Source organism: Lampetra planeri, chromosome 10 (assembly GCF_965212315.1).
Source record: "Lampetra planeri chromosome 10, kcLamPlan1.2.h2, whole genome shotgun sequence".
NCBI classification, from domain to species: Eukaryota; Metazoa; Chordata; class Hyperoartia; order Petromyzontiformes; family Petromyzontidae; genus Lampetra; species Lampetra planeri.
The window spans coordinates 13,515,717-13,534,075 of NC_136116.1; the positions used below are offsets into that span (position 1 = coordinate 13,515,717).

The following is an 18,359-nucleotide window of genomic DNA, read 5'->3' on the forward strand; positions in this document are numbered from 1 at the left end:
CAGTCAACTTCAAAAGCAGTCCTGTGCCGACGATGGAAGTTCCACATTTTCATGGCAGGCGCGAGCATATCCACATGTTGACCACTGTTAACTGCTTTTTAAGGATTTCTAAATGAATTTATCCTGCGAGGTTTGATGTGCTGAGTCAACTCCAGCATGGTTGTGAACTTGCAAATGCCCCACCGAGACTCGAAGGCTCTAACCACGGCGCAACCGGGCTGTGAGTGTGTGCCAAGTCGCCTTCCCATTTGCAGAATGGATGTTGGTGAATGCAAAGTCGGAGTTGCACTGCACACATTGCTATGAATATCGCAGGACAAAAAAAAAGCTGCTGACAAGGCAGCTTCAAATTTGATTCCGCGATAATGAGCTAGCATGCCGATACTGCTTACATTCATCATCACGGATAGAGTATTAAATTTCCAATCAATTACGAGCTCTAGTTATTCATAGGACATGCACATTGTTCACTTTGGTATGTCCTTTACAACCTCAATTTCGATGGGAATTGGGTCCCATATTTATTTGTGGCAATAAATCTGAAATCTCCCCTTTGCAATTACGTACAGTATAACGTTGAACACTATTTCCAAATGTTAGCAGGCATTGAATCAAATCTACATTATAAACTAAAGGTATGCCCCTAAGGTATCGTAGTGAAATGATGAGTAAGAGTCACAAGGTGGCGAAATGTTAACTACCTCGCCTGGTATACAGGAGGTCGTGGGTTTGATCCCGACCCTGATGCCTGCTGCTGTATATTTATAGTTTGCGTGTTCTTCCCGTGGTAAATTTTTCTCTGAGTCCTCCGCTTTTCCCTCCACATTCGAATCATGCGTTTAGAGTATTTGGCTGCTAGACATTTCCACGTGATAAGCCACTCCGTTTGAGCTTTCATTTGTGGCCAGGTCGCTGCTTAAATGGAGCTACATAGCTCAGTGGGCCTTTACCTGGTAAAGTAAAAAATAGTAACAACAACAAAAAATGGTCACAAGAAAAGGGAGGCTAAACAAGCTGTACAATGAAAAAGGAACTTGTGATCAATGGGGGAACTTGTGCCGTGTGGAGGATGCCAGGCCACCGAGGCAGCCATTGCAGTGGCACCCAGAGGTCAGTGACCAATGGAATATCTGAAGTGAGATGGTGGGAAACTGTAAGAGCAGGTCCTGGAGGCTGGGTGTTACTCGTGCAACAGCTGAGGTCTGGCCGAGGAAATGAAGCCATGCTGTGATGGCATTAACAGCATTGGTTCTGATTATAATCAGAGCCAATGCTGTTCATAATTATTTATTGATGATAAAAAATTATAATATAAAGGCCTCGATTCAGAAAAAAGAAAACTTCATTGAGGCTCAATACTTTTTGAGGAGGGTCCTGCATTTGTATACAAATTGGTAATAGTTTTATCCACCATAGAAAATAATAATACAAATAAAACAAGTTAACCCAGATCCAGAATTTGAACTTGCAAACGTCTATCTCGCAAACAGAAAGTCGTGAGTTCAAATCCTGCTGGGGGGTTGACTCAACTCATCATCCCCCTGGGGATCAATAAAATAATTACCACTTTGTGGGAAAGTCAACAGTGGGTGTGCTATGGAGAGACTCACCCCCACATTAGGAATGTGGGATTTAAATCACTGGCTCAGGGCTATAAGCAGGAGATGAGCATTGCCTCAATGCAGTAAAAACAAAATTCAGACGTAATACTACGATACATGCCAGGGGCATTGCACCACAATTTCCATATTCTCACAATGTCCTCAAGTTCTCGTCACGATATCTACGACGTATAGTCAATGCTAATACCGTGTTAATAAACCTCCTGCTCCCTTTCACTTGCTTTACCGGATTGACCTCCACTAATTTCGGAGCACAGCGTGTGCTTATGCTGTTAGTGGCTGACAGCATTTAGAAAATCACAATAATGGCACCAGTCAAAATTAAGTGAAATTCCACAGGAGCTCTGCCCCTCCCCCCAGACTTCCCTTGCATTGGTAATTGTATCATGTCTCTGTGTGCACAATCGTGGTTTTGACATAACTGGCGTCATATGCCACCGCCCCAAGCTTGTTGCTTCATCATCACTGAGAAATACAGATGGACGGCGCTTCTTCTTGTTCTCGACTCAAAGTCAGGGGGTTCGTGAGTTCAAATCCTGGTCAGGCGGGCAAAAATCATCACCGCATTGTGTGTAGACAACATCCACTTTGTAGGGCAAGTCATCCAATGGAGACATTAGTCCCCGCATCAGAATGTTGAATTTCCACCAATGGCTGTCGGTTCCAGCAAGTTTTTTTTTTAAAAGCTCTTCATCTTCTCGTTTTGAAGATAAAAAAACAAAACGTAAAAAAGAATTATCACATCGAGTACATACCCTTCACACTAAATTAGAAGCTCAAAAGAATTCGAACGCGGGCATTTAGCAGCAACGATGTAAGTCTCACAAAACCCTACACTCAGCTGCTCGCCGGCTTAACGTGCGCGCATTTCAAGCGAATCACTTTATAAAGTTCACACGGCCCGGGTAACAACAACGAAAAAGAGAGAACAAAAAAATCTGCTGCCCCTTGCATTTTTCACACCAAGAAGCGGATGATTTTTTTTGGTTCCAACTCCCACACCACTCCCCCCTCCCCACCCCTCTCATCCCCACCGCCTGCGAAAGGGAAAAAAAATTAACCCGTAAAAACAAAGTTTTTCACTATAAATCTTTTATATGTGTGGCGGCTAGAGTCCTCTCGTCCTCTGGCTTGAAATGGCTGCCACCTATGGGTCAGATGATTGCCTGCCACCATTAAGCAATTGGTAATTAAATATAATTTTTTTGTCCTAAAAAGTGTAAAATTTTGGGAAAAAAATTTCACGAAAATAAATTGTCACGCACAACGAGTCTGTGTGCAAAATGTCAGCTCGATTGGATCACGGGAAGTGGGTTAAAAAACGATCGAAAGATTTGCACGGTCGTGCAAGCAAGCAAGTGAACTTAATATAAAGGATTTAAAAACCCCAAAACCCGACGGGGTTTGTCGTCGTTTACGTGGTGGCCGTGCGGAGCTGGGGCAGAGCCGTGCCGAGATTTGACGACCACGTTGCGAGCGGCCCCACTTGAAGCTCACGTCAGAAATTGCCGAGCGAGTGAGAGCTGTCAAACCCCAGATTGACGACGATGACGATGATGACGACGATGATTGACGATGATTGACGATGATGACGATGATGTTGCGTGCATTCTATCGCTGCGTCAAAGACATCTGCAGCCCCCAAAATTGGAATGGTCAAAATCATGCCGTTTTACTTCTACATATATGTGTGGCCATAATTTAAGATGTAAAACCCATGTATCTGTAGCACTGCTCGTTTCTTCGTGAGATTTCTTTTTCATTGTTATCAAAAAATTATGCCTTGTGCTGTACAGTAAGAGGGATGCTGTACAGTCTGTTTTCTAGCGCGCTACGATTTGATCAGTCTTATCTTGGCAAAACGGTGACACCTTCGTGAAACGAATGCCCTTTGTGGATGTTGGTACTGTTGGAAATCCACATCCAATATATTTGACCGACTTCTGGGATACAAAAAAATACATGCCAAACTCAAATTCATGGGCTTTTTTGTGTTTGTGTATGTATGTGTGTGTGCACAAACTAACTGGGCTGAGACCAACAACTCCCTCCATGTAAGTGTCCTATTTAACATAGGGATGGCAAGATACCTGTTATCAAACTCAAGCGCTGATAAGTCTTCTCACGTGACACAGCGTGAGCCCAAACAGCCACCTGGCCCTTTATACATTACACATTTCTTCGAAACTACCCCCACAGAGTTTGCTGAAAAAATGTGTATTTGTCAAACGGTGGGTCAGATAAACTCAGTATCGTTAACTCCAGTTGCTATTCATACGGAGCCATTCGTAATGGCCGAATTTACAAGCTGGACTACAAACTCCAATAACCGTTGCGCCTATTGTTTTATGAGCTATTGAGAGACGCGGCGCTTGATTGATGGCCCTATCTCTGACAGTTTTAAATAATGGTTTTTCATTTGGATGTTCATAAAGTCAACTCGTGCTCTCATATATTGCGGTACTTATTGGTGCAATAACCCTTTTAAGACCGTCGTTATGAAGACCAACCCGATTTTATTACGGGGGGGGGGGCGATATTAAGTGAGATATTGAACATGATGAATATAGAGAGCATGACGATCACACTCGGTGACTTTTGATATCAATTTTAAGGTGTGCAATTTTAGGCCTGCATGAGAGAAGGTTGGGCAACTTAAGGCTTCCCCCCATCTCATGCAGGAGGATGGGTGTCTAAAATACGAATTGGAAATTGGTTTTTAAAGCTCATGAATTCTAAAACTCAGAGAGCGAGCAGAGCTCCCATCCGCCTCTCAATTTGATTAAATGTATCAAGTGGTCAGTCATGTTCCTACAACAATGTAGCTGTAGGACAATGGACGGAAGAAAAGCAGTTGAACACGTGGCAGGCTTTCGCGACCAATATCATCCATAATAGAGTTTTTTTTGGGTTAGACCACGTAAATATATAAATGTGTCGTTAAACCCTCCACCACCCTTACTAGTTGGCTGTGTCGGGTGGTGGCGGGTTTTAACGACACATTTATATATTTACGCGATCTAACCCAAAAAACCTCTATTATGGAAGGAAAACTTTTGAATGTTTGCAATATCATCATCACGATTCGTTGTTTCCACTTTCCTCTGTCTTCTGCCAATAGACTCAAGTAGTGCACATTTTTCTGCAAACAATAAGCACATTTACCTGCTACGTGTGTGTTTTTCTTCAAGCGCGCTGCACTTGTAACATTTCAAATTCTCCTTTTTGTTCAAAAGGAACACGAGGTGGTCCTCACGTTTGGTGGTGAACGTGGGCCATTCCTACAAAATTTACAATCTTATGACAGGGACCAGTCGATTACAGGGCGACCACTGATGGCACTGTCACTAAAGACGAACTCGCTGTATGAGTGACTGTGGAATGATGATCGTCGATACCCTCCCAGATTTGGCCTCTAAAACGTGAGTGAAGCACTCACTGCCACCTACAACTATTATCTCATGCGCTATCAGACTCTCATCTTATCACGTCGAGGACCCTTAATCACTCGTTCAACAGAGAACCCCTAAATATCACCGAGGCTTGTTCTTAATCTCGTCCAATACCGAACTCTCAAGTCTCCTGATTGAAAAATAAAATACAAATGTACATCATCCAATACAGAACCCTGTTTTCATCCGATAACAGAACCCTCGCCTCCCCCATTCATCATCGACGTCATCAGCCACCAACGTGCAAGCCACGGCTGGAGGCCTCGTCCAGCTGCCCCCTTCCCGTCCCACGGCCTTGTGGTAGAACGTCCGCCGCTTTCGGTAAAGTGACGTGGTAGGGAAATAATAAAATAATAAAAATAAAACATAATAAAATAATTCTCACGACGTCTCGGCCACAACGCAAGCAGCCGTCCTCAGGTGAAGAACAGGTCTGTCGGGAAGAAAGCGTCCGACACGAGGCATCCGTTTACAAGCGAAGGTTAAAGCGGCTGTCGCAGCATTAATAAGAATAGGACATGAATTCTGAGTCAAAATCCCATCTTTGAAAGGAACCTCCAACTAAATTACAAAACAATAACATTAATTGGTTATAAATAACTGCGCTCAGCACAATATATCTTGCCAAGCAATATTTTTAAACGTCATCTCATCCGGTTAAGCAAAGAACTGTACATCGAAGCGAAATTAATTACATTACTCGAGATTTATGTTTGCCATCTTGTGTGTTTATGGCATTTGTAGACTTTTGATAAATACCCAAAGATGGCTGGTAAGGAAGAGGGCTTTGAAGTGCCACGTCAACCTCACGGCCCATATCAATTTGGCTGGGGGCCCATTAATTCTGGCTGACCGCGCCGCACCGTGTGAAAGTATCTCTGGCAGTGAGTCGCAGGTTAATCCTTCACGCCGCGCCAACTCAGCACTTCTGACAGATCCGTTCCAACTTCCTTGACCTTTTATTGTTTTAAATCATGACTGAGTGAAAGTGAGCGCGCGTCACACATTGGCAAGAAGCCCTCGGTCTTCAAGTCGGTCCGGTCCACGTGACTCCCTGCTCAGTCGAGCGCTAAGTTGGCACTCAGCTCGGTTGGCAGCGTTGCACAGGATTGTGAAAATTCCACATTGCCATGCCAGGGGCCAGTCTGTCCGTAGAGCAATGACCATTGTCAGCTTCACATAGCGATTATTCATTTTCTATCAACCCCAGAGAAATGGTGTGCTGATTGCAACCATAGACTGGGTTTTGAATGCGCGACCTTCCGATTGTGATGTATGTGTTCTGTAAACATTGCCACCAGGCCAGATTAGCAATAACAGTGCGGGGTGTGGCGCTCTGATGTGTTCTGTTATCCTTCATGATGTCTGATTGTGAGTTATGATGGACATTTTTCTGAACAGCCCACGGTATAACGCAGGAACACATCGGGAAGCTATACAGATGCAGCATAAACACAAACAACGTACGCATCAGTACACCGTGAGGTGGTTGGTGGCACGCGGTTCCTCAAACAAATGCCCACCGCTGTCATCCAACGGCATGAGGGGTTCCACGTGACTTACATGACAGTGGTTTGTTTCATAATGCAGCACGGTGACTTTGGGAAAGTTACGTCGCGTAAATGCATTTGGCCGCACATCAAAGGCGAGCGCACATTCAGACAGACACTTCGTGCTTCGTGGAAATTGATATCGAGGCGGTATTGGCCCATGCCAAAACGTACAATTTTGATCTTCTCCCAGTAATTGTAGAACCTACATATTTTATAACGCTAACCACTTTTTTTCTTTGAAGTAAAAATGTGCAACATCTCTCGGTAAGAGGCAGGTGGCACGTGGGTTTTGAGAAATGAAAGCAATGCCTTGCTCCATTCACAAGTGGGCACGTTTCGATTTAAAGCTTTCGTGACTGCAGGGATTCATCTTCTTGGTTCTTTCGGTAAAGTCACGTAGAAGGGAAATATTAAAATAATAAAAATAAAATATTATAAAATTCTCACGACGTTGCGGCCACAACGCAAGCAGCCGTCCTCAGGTGAAGAACAGGGCTGTCATTCAGACGCTGTCTTTCTGACAGCCCTGTTCTTCACCTGAGGATGGCTGCTTGCGTTGTGGCCGAAACGTCGTGAGAATTGTATTTTATTATGTTATATTTTTATTATTTTATTATTCCCCTTCTACGTGACTTTACTGAAAAAACCAAGAAGAAGTGGGCACGTGTCTCATAGGGAAATGGACGAGATCACTCCAACACGGCAAAACTAGAACAAAAAGTGGTTGTTTGAGAAATACACTTTTACATTTCTTCATCGGTAGGAACCCAATACGTTACGAGTTGTATTGCAGAATATTGATAGCCTACTTAAAAACTACGATGGGATAGTAATGAAAGAGTTTCTCCACATAAAACAAACCCTTTTTGAGCCCATCAACCTCGTGTCCTTTTGCGACTAATATAATTGATCATCACTCATGCAATCAAGCCACCTCTGGACGAGTTTCAACCTTTGAAATCTCATCAGCAGAGTAAGGTTCGTCGAACAAATACTGCTGAGGTTGCTAGACTGCTGAGGTTGCTAGACGTTATTGAAGGCTCACTGACTAATTTTTGTTTTAAGTGGGGAGATAGACCGCTGTTTATTCCTTTGTGGAGTTACTTATTTCATTGTGATGCATACTTCTACGCATTGGATTGATGCATCACGTGAAGTCTGTGAGAGGTGGCATCAGATTGGAGAAAACCTTCAGCCGTGAGTGGATTGGCCGTGATGAATGTTCCAGAACAGCGAATAATGAGTTTTCGGAAGAGTAGAGTGGTCAGCTTGTGTGTCCAAGGTGTTTGAGGTGTAAGAAATTCATGTTTTGTCGCAGAGGTCAGACAACTGTGGCTGCTGGAATAAAACACATTTTATTTTCCACCTTATTTATGCTGCTTTAAAGGGAAGAAAAAAGCGTTCCACTCAAGACGCTTTATGAAATTGCCGTTGAAATCTAAGGAAAATAAAAGTCAGATCAAAGTCTCTCTCTGTTCACAAGAGCAATGGTGCATAAATTATATTTGTTGTCAGCCCTGAGCTATTGATGAAAATTCTATATTTCTATGGTGGGGTCCAGTTTATTCATAGGATGACCATTGTGGATTTCTCACAATGCAATATCCATTGTATCCACGCCGACAGACTGAGTTGAACCCTGACCAAGATTTGAACTCGCTGTTGCCTTTAATTGTGAGTTGAACGCTCTAACAATAGCTTCAGTTGGCCAGAGATACTATGTATGTATACAATTAACATGCATCAACATACATGAAAGCTTATTTGCAAAGATAGAATGTTGCACAAAATACAGATGAATTTCAGTACCTGCCCAATATTGTTTGTAAGACACGTTAAAGGTTACTCATAATTGTAAACATATTATTCGCTAAATAAATGTTGCATAAATTCCAATCACACAATGCCAAAGCGCCTTGGAAAAAACATTTAAATTTGGTAAACTACGGTGACAGATTGGATGAATGAGTCCAACACAATTTTAGAATTTGCTATCTATATTCTGCAGGGTTCGGTCAGTGTCAGATATCCGTCACTCAAAGGAATGTGCGCGGATTACCGCAAATAGCAAAACGAAAAACAAATTGACCTGCCAGATATTGCTCATGATTCCGTAAACAAACGGAAGGTTTTTAATGAGACAGAACATGCACAAAATCACCAGTGTGCATCCCTTCGCTGACATCTATTTCACCAATTTGCCAAAAACAAACGAATGCATTGCACTTTGATGCATTGTTTAATCAATTTGTTTTAAGTCAAAGTGTCACTACTCAAACGAGCATGGGGTTAGTGCTTATCGACATTCCCAGGCCTGAGATAGGAGTGGAAATTCTCCAGTTCTTCGGCGAGGGCCATTCTTTATAGAGGACGATCTCCGTTGATCTGCCCTAAAGCGGTAAATGTGCAGGCCTGCAATGTCTTGCTCATGCCACTGCTTGTGGAAGGGCCTCCATTAGAGGGAGCTCTACAGGGCCCCTCTAGGCAATATTTCTGGCCTACTCGTCCATTCTGGCCAGATGTCTTGAAGTACGCACACACTTTGCCCCACCACACGTGACCTGCCTCTCGACATGACGTCAGAGGCGGATATTACCAGCATGCCGGCTATTTCAAAGAGGGCCCTAAATGAACACTTTCCCATTCTGAGACGTCTGCAAGTTACAGGGTGGGTCCCATTCACCGCTGAATCTTGGAACGCGCAAGCGGTTCAGCGTTAATTATATTCTGAGAGACGTCGCGCCGTTGTTTTTAAAGACGCTGTACACGCCGCAGAAAACCGTAGCGACACGACCTCATTCTATGATCGCTGGCACCAAACTGTGCCACACGCATGGCATTGTGGGAGCCTCGGTACCGATAAAGTTATTTTATTTTAGTTTTTCCTCCGATTCCATTATGATGACGTACGTTGTTTTTAAAGACGCTGTACACGCCGCAGAGAAAACCGTAGCGACACGACCGCACCTGATGATCGCTGGCACCAAACTGTGCCACACGCTCACATGCATGGCATTGTGGGAGCCTCGGTACCGATAAAGTTATTTTATTTTAGTTTTTCCTCCGATTCCGTTATGATGACGTACGTGTTAAAGTATAAGTAGAAAAAGCACATTCAACGCATTTATTGTTGGAATCTCAATGTCAGGAGGGGGGCGGGGTTCCTACACCCCCCCCGACCCCTTTGATCTGCCACGGACTGTGGTGTTCCCGTTGATGCTGCTGGCTGGACCAAAACAGGCGAATGCTCGTAAATCTTTCTCCGTTCGTTTCAGCCGCCACGCCTCCCGCGAGCGGGACTCGATGGTGGTGGCAGTGTTGGTATGGACAAGGAGCCAAGAGGGCCCCCAGTCGGGAGGGATTCATCCGAGGTGTTTATGAAAACGGCATTCTGCGTTACTACAGGCAATAGGCGCGGAGGCTTGAGGCACGTTTTATAAGCGGAACCAAAGAAAAACACAAGTGTTTTACGATGATCATTTGGCCACTCATGCCTTGATAGTGCAGCAACACAAAGGCTGGATGAATGCGCGGATTTGCAGCGTTGCACCGTGAGGTGCTGTTAATGCTTAATGTCGGTAATGTTTCTTTTTTCAACGCCCAAAGTTAATTAATGTGGCTGGTTAATTAAACTAGCTGGGTGGCACTGTGGTTACAACGTTCGACTCACGACAAAAGATTGCGACGTTCGAATTCTCTGCGGTGATGCGAGCCGTGCGTAACGGCACGCTGCAGGTACCGTGACGCATCGCTGGGAGGATAATCGCCATCATGGGTGAGTTTCGCAAGTTATCACTACTGAGCGGTGAAGCTGCCGTGGTGTGACGGTGAGCACACTGGACTTGCGAGGCAGGCCGCAGGCTCTATTCGTTCTCCCGGCGTGTCAGCTGAAACAAAGGTGCACAAGTCTTAAACACTCCCCTCCCCCTTTCGAAGATGCCTAGCCAGAGTGGAAGAGTCGAGGTTGCCTCTGCCAGCAGTGGCACAAGCGAGGCATTGGCAGGGCTTTTCCCTTATCTGTCACCGTTCGCCTTACCAAGGATGTGAAAGCTGATGGCTTTAACGTGGATGTGTGTGTGTGTGTTTTTATTTTACTGCAGAAACAACCCAAGCAGGTGACCAATCGCGACCTGCCACGTGGGAAAGCACCCGCCAAATGTGTATCGCTCATGCTGCAAAGCCAACGGCAATGGTGTCGTGCTTGTACACCTGAGATTTCATTGCCCTCATATGTGTTAGTTTGCGTAAATGCATTTATATATTTTTTTAAACCTAGAATGCATTACGGTATTTGAGAACACTAAATGCGCGTGACTTGAGTCACCAGTAATGAGAAAGCTATCACACAGTAATCAGAAACTGATAATGGAACTTTATCAGCTTCAGAAACGGATTACTTTTCAAAAGGAACCCTTCCAATACTGCCTGTGCATTGTAGACAATGTCCAATTGTTTATTGAGAGCAAGGTAAGAAACAAAGGCCTGATGACATACATAACGCATACCTTAGACACGTGCGAACTGACGTCTGCTTTTAAGGCTTGTCTGTCCGTACGCAGCAGTCACACATACAAACATAAATTCCATAAATTTGCGCCTGTAATCCTTGGTATAGGAAGACGTGCGTTTCTATTCAAAAGCCCTCACATTCTCAACGGCTGAGAGGTGAAATTTAAGAAACAAGGAACGCATTGTTGTCACCTGGAAACATTATCTAAGAGAGTTGTTAACAGATCCAATCAATATTGTAACTCCACTTTCATATTAGGGCTTAGCTCATCATCTTACACTTAGGATAAAGATCAAAATCACGTCTTTGATATTGAGGAACACCACACTGAATGTCTTTTATTTAAAAGTCAAATTTTTTTGTTACCAAATAGCTTTTTTTATATACACAAGAAAGTGTGGATAGAAAGACACCAAGGCACCCATAGAAAATCCACAGTATTACCATCTGGTCCTATTTCATACCACAAAGGACAGTGTACTTGGTCAATCAAGTGTGACATCTCGCACTTGCTCCACTTCAAGTGACAATGCGATTCTTGAGATAGGCTATATCTGCCCAAGATTCCTTTTCCGAGTTTAAGATGTTATCTCTAGCAAGCCAGGAGAGCACACGATCAGCAAAAAAAAAGTGGTTTATGGGTGGCAATTTACAAATGGTAGCCCTTAGGGAGACAGGCGGAGCCATAACTCAAGATATGGACAGATTATTCATAAGAATAGAGCAAATCATATCAAGTACATGAAACACATTGAGCCTGCAGAGTATTGTGAGAAACTTCCTAATTTCGATTTAAAGCTTTCGTGACTGCAGGGATTCATCTTCTTGGTTCTTTCGGTAAAGTCACGTAGAATGGAAATAATAAAATAATAAAAATAATACATAATAAAATAATTCTCACGACGTTTCGGCCACAACGCAAACAGCCGTCATCAGGTGGAGAGCAGGTCTGTCGAGTAGACAGAGTCATTCAGACTCTGACAGAGTCATTCAGACTCTGGCCGAGACATCGTGAGAATTATTGTATTATGTTTTATTTTTATTATTTTATTATTTCCATTCTACGTGACTTTACCGAAAGAACCAAGAAGATGAAACTTCCTAATGCCACACACGTCAAAGCAGCCTGGTCTACAATTACAACACAATGTCATTACATTCCCCCACAGAGTTACATGATCTGCAAAAATAATAATGTATTGGAGAGATAAAAAGCGTAAATGTTCCAATTTTCTCCCATCTTGATTTTAAACTTATTTGAGCCGTGGTGATAATTGGGTGGTGTTAAATTGGCAATTAGTTTTGCCAACTTGCTTAAATATTTTAATTCCTCCATGCTGATATTACACGTTTTTAAATTACATTTTGTAAAAGTGAATGTGCTTATTTTAGATCCACTAAGAGGACAAACTTAATAAAATAATATATGTTGGGGGGATCTTTTCCCCGAAAGTATTTTCATAACAAAACAATTCAGGTACACGCAGATGATATGAAATTGGGTTGACACCAGCACAACACACATTACGGATTACAGTGCAATGTAAATCTGTCTACATTTATCCGTGCTCACAGCAATTGCCCCAACACTCTATAGAGCTGCATGGGTGATCTTTCTTTTTGCTTGTAATGTGTGCATGTTCCTTCCGGTAGGACTCTTTAATTTGTAGAGTGAGTTTTTGTTTTTTATATTTCGATATTGCACCGCAGCGCGACGCACTTCACTTGTGATTAAAGCCACAATATCATCTTTCACATCCACTGCAAGACAACCACAGCAATCTAAATTCAATCTCTCGTCAAGCACATCGGTGGCATGTGGCACCTGGGTTTGTTCTCGAGCATCTACAGGTCATCTCAACCTTGGATGGGCACCCGGTGCGGTGCCCCATCCAGTATGCATCTTCTCGAAGTACAACAACAACACAATTGGCCACCCGTAGGCCAGTGTTTCATTCGCTACGGACTCTTGATGCGGCTTTGACTTTTTTCTTTCAAAGCCCTTGTGCTGCTCTGTGCGAAATAGATGTTTGAACCTTCGTAGAAATGTCAAAAGATGTTTGAAAATGATAATTTTCACGAAAATTATCATCTTTACGTAAGCGTGTCTTGAATACAGCGCTGTGAACGATGAACACAAAACGCGCTGCTGCTGCTGCATAATGCACAAAAGAAGCAGTCGCTGAAATAGGTTAAATCTGTGTTGCCCATGGGAACGTTTTGAACCCCCTTACAATCATTTAGAAGAGAATTAACATTCCAATACATCAGCCCACATGAGAGCAGCACCACCATACAAGCACAGACACACACACGTGTGGTCTGCCTTGTCCATGTGCGCACAATGCAGAACACACGCGCGGCATATATAGTATTAGTAGTAGATGCTTGAGCATGTTGTGGTTTTTTTTACAAAAAAAAATAACGAACACTTATGCACGCACGTCTGCGTGCACACAAATGCATACTGCCCTGTGTACTCACGCAGACTCTTGGAGGCTGATCTCTGTGTGTGTAGGGTGTTTGTGGGGTGTGTGTAGGGTGTGTGTGGGGTGTGTGTGCGGAGCGGTAGTGTAGTGGTTCGCGCTCCGCTGCGCTACGAAATTGGCGACTCGAGTTACGATTCCCGCTCACGGCCAACACACCAATGTCGATTATCTGAAGCGGTCCTGGGGCTCCCCTAGGTCGACTCAGCCTAAAATGAGTACCCGGTTCAGTGTGTAAACATCGCCACTGGGGAGACAAAGTCGGTCGGGCGTGGTTGTGGCCACCCACCCCCTCGTGTGCCTGCCGGCTATACGGGGGGGGGGGTCTTTGTCTTCATGCACACGCGCATATACACGCGAGCGCACGGAGATTAAAACTGCGCGGCACCGAATCGTACTTCATGCAGAAATCCCTCACTCACACAATCTCCACGTTTACATTGAGCGGACCCGCCCGCGTGCACACACACACACACGCGTACACACACACACGCGTACACACACACGTACACACACACACACGTACACACACACGTTCATGCGCAACGACAAAGACAGATCGTCGTCTGCACACCGTTGTGCCAAGCGCCGTCAGCTAGCGCCTCTGTCGGTCCAGCGCAGCGCAACACACCCGGCCGCCTTTATCTACCCCCCCCCCCCCATGCAGTGGTCATTAGCCACGGCCAAGCCAACGTGACGGAGAGGCCGGGCCGAGTTCCCAGGTGTCATCTGTCGCCGATGTGACGCCGGGCTGGGAATTGAACTTCTGTGCGTAAGATGGTCGTGCCACCGCGCGCGCGCGCGCGCACGTGACATACGAACTCGAACCGTGCACACGCGCACACACTTTTTTTGTCTTTTGTCTCCTTTCACGGACGGCGTGCCCATTATCCCCCCCCCTCCCATCCTTCATCTCTCCTGCTCACACTTTCTCACGTTCCCCCCTCCTCCATCCCGACTCCGAAACCGCCCCCTCAACCCCCTCTACCCCCACCGCACCCCCTCGACCCCCCCTCACCCCCCTCACCCCCAGCAGCGCAGCTCCATCACGCCTCCTCCTGCTCTCTTGTCCACCCATTTCTGACCGGACGCACCATTTTAAAACCTCCCATCGTTGACAAACTTGCTGTTGTTTTTTTTTACAGAAGGCGCTCTTCAAATGATGCGCCGTGCTCCTTTAATGCCACGCCTCGGAAAGTCACGCAGCGCGCAGGAGATTTCGTTCAGTTAACGTCCGTTCGTGAGCTGCTCGATCGTCACTTATTTTCACTTTAAAAAAAATAAAAGGCAACAGTGGGGATAGACCTCCAAATAGATTCACCGCTGTCGACGTCCCACAAAGTGGTACTAATTTTATTGAACCAAGACGGATGATGGGCTAAATCTATCCTCAACTCATGAAAAACGGCACCTTCCCGAAATTCATTTGAAAACTGGGCAAGACTTTACCAGGTCGAAGCTAGATTGTCTTCATTCCAAAACACAAACATTCAGGCAGTGCTCGACTCATCTCCACTGACCGCTCTAAACGAGTGATGGAAATTCCACATTCCTATGGCAAAGCGGCGATTGCAAATCACACGTGTGTGTGTATGTACACCACATGTGTATATTGAAACAAATGGACAATGCTTTTGTATAGTTGTGTCACGCAGCCACCACGAGGAGGGTGACTGGGGGCCCCTTTTTGTATCCCAAGTGTATGGCGCTCAGGTCCCTGAATGCACGTCCACTGTGGGAATCGGCGTGTTCCATTCGCTGCGATGTAGCAGCCCATTGGACTAAACCATTGTCACGGTGAATCTGAACGCTCAAGACAGCTGGGCCCAAACAAAGGGGAGAGTGGGCGTACGGTTCATCTTTGTGTTGGCTACCATTAATAGGCAAATAACATTGGATTTAATAATAATACTACACGTGATTTGTGGGTTTATAATTATTGCATTGTGTTGGTCAAACCGCCAAAATTTGTATCGGGGGGAAAACAGTACGAAAGCTTCAATTACTTTCCCCATTTTTCCTCTGCAGTCATTCTCTCCATCGGAACAACCTCTGTTAACCTCTTACGAAATAGTACCTATTTTATTGTTCCTCGTGATTGATGAGCTGGGTATGACCGTGGTGGTAATTGAAGTCGTAACCTTTACAAATGTGAATCAAGCACGACGCCTCTGTGCCGCTTCTCTGGATTGTTGTCGGTTTATAATTAACACAGCGTTGAAATACTGGATTTTAAAATAGATATGCTTGTTCTCAAGCACGTTGGGTGTATGTCATGTTGGCTGCTGGTTTTCACGACGACACTATACCGTGTAATTGGCATGTTGACTAAAACGCGTGGCAAAATATAAAATCTGAAGTTCTCCCAGCGGACCTGGCCTGGTTGTGCAACTTTGTTGGCTTTTCACAGAGTCGCTGTCACAAGTTCGAGCCAGGCCTCTCCCTTGGATGAGAAATTCGATGTCTCAATGGGCTTTTACATGGGGAAATAAAGTTAATGTGCGACGATAATGATGATGATGATTTGTTTTGTCTGTACAAAACTACACTGGCTCTGAACTCGGCATTCAATAATTACGTTTTTAGAATAAATGCAATTATTAGGTACATAGTTGTATATCTCGTGGTGATTAAAGAACGTTCATTAATAAGTAATAGCGTGAGCTCAGAATGTTTCATTTCGACAATTGTGTGCGTGTAACTGATGTCCATGTGGGCCAGAACGCTGGACTTCTACAAAGCAACTCAAAGAGGGGATTTTAGCCGTTGAATGTAGGTGCGTGCAGAGGATGACAGGGAATTCATGGCAGGCGAGGGTAAGCAGCTTAAAAGTTTGAAACGGAGCGTGGTGTGGAAGCATCATAGCACGTGTGGAAGGAGGTAGCGATATTGAAGGCCACGTGTTCAGCATCGAGGAGACGAAGTGACTGAGATGGCTGCGGTGGTCATCTTCGGTACGGCTCGCATCGATGCAGAAGAACAACTCCAACTTCACATGAAGATCACCAGATAGCCGCGTCACGAGCAAGCGGAGTGTAATCGCTGCGATGTCTCCGTCGTGTTTGTGGATGGGGCATTGCGCCGTCACACGTTGCACGGTCAGTTGCGGATGACCACAGTCGCGCACTACTGGGAAGGTTTTAATTTTCCATTTGTGCACTATCATCATCAGGGTATCCGCATCTGCTGCTGACTCGGTTTGTGCAGTGGATGCGGTTTAGTGTGGACCGTGAGCTTCGTGGAAGATCAAAACCGAGGGATCTTCTGCGTTGGGTCTTTCACAAGGTGTTTGTTTGTGAGTTATTTTAAACTTCATTCAGACATTTCAACTGTGCAGCAGTCGCACAATCTGGCAGAAAGAAGGAAGCGATGTCGACAGACCCCTTGGTTTTTGTCACTGGGCAATGGCAGACGACAGCCAGACTTTAGCAGAAAATGTAAAACTGAAACTAAACTATTTATACTTTACCAGGCAAGGCCCACTGAACTCTCTATACAGCTTTTTTTCAGAAGCGACCTGGCAAAAAATGTTAGCTCACCAAAGTGGCTTATCACGTGGACATTTATAGCAGCCAAATACTCTAAACGCACGTTCATTCTAAATGTGGATGGAAAACCCGGATGTTCCGGAGAAAAATCCACGCGAACACGGGGAGCGAGACACGCAAACTCGAAATATACAGCAGGCGTCAGGATCGGGATGGAACCCACGACCTCCTGCATACCAGGCGAGGCAGTCAACATCCCACCACCGCGGATGTGAATACATGGCTTAAACGAAGCCACGTGTTCACATGCACGCCGGCTGGCGGCTACAAGTTAGGAAGCGACCCCATGCTGCTCTTGCAGGGAGCAGAAAGTAATTAAAAGGTCTGGCAAGCCACGCCGCCCGCACCTCCGTATTCTATCGGCTCGGTCCACAATGCGCAGACTGTGCGATTGAAACGCCACGCTTTTCGGGGGCACCCCTGGACCGGACCATTAAAGCGTCTCGTCTACGTGAGATTTACGGGGAATGTATAAAAAAAACATTTTTCCGCTACCGAATAAGCCGCACCAAGGGCCAATTGCGGTTTACAAGCTTTGCGTCATCTCTGCGAGCAGTAAAGAAACGTAACATATAAAAATAAACAATCAGTAAGCAAATATTTGTAGCTTATTTCCCGTGAAACGTTTTTATTTATGCGTTTCATAATGAAGCCGCGTAACTACCACAAGGTAATATTACCTGTGTAGATGATGGATGATGTCATGGCATATATGTTATTAGAGTAATGTGGCCAGGCTGCTCCCCACTGAGACAGCGAATATTGCGTCGATGGTTTAATTCCTGCAGCTGCCCATGTGTGTGCGCTTGCCACTGTGTGTGGACTTAGCTCGATATGTAAACATACACAGGATAGCTTCGCTTCACCTTATACTGGTAGACCATAGGGACAAGCGCATGGCATGAAGTCGGTGCAGTCAGAACCATGTCAGACCATCTTTGTTCAGAGCTGATGTTTATGCCCTGAAACAGGTGCTTGTTTAAGTCTGAGTCAACCTAGGAGAAGACCAGTATTGGTTCAAACACGACAAAAATAAAGCACGTGCCTCCCTCTTCAAATGTGTGGACCCAGCATACGGTAATCTCCTCTTGTGAATGAGATTCCAGAATATTTTAATATCCACTTCGAATGGACATAAAAAGTCCCGTAATTAACAAGACACCAAACTCACACTGATGGACAATGTTC

The 18,359-nt window shown here is 44.9% G+C and overlaps 1 protein-coding gene across 1 annotated transcript in view; it reads right to left on the bottom strand.

The window, feature by feature from the left end:
* LOC144721057 (semaphorin-5A-like) overlaps nt 1-18,359 on the bottom strand; it is a 159,285-nt gene that overhangs the window by 103,732 nt on the left and 37,194 nt on the right. The gene's annotated exons all lie outside the window — the stretch shown is intronic.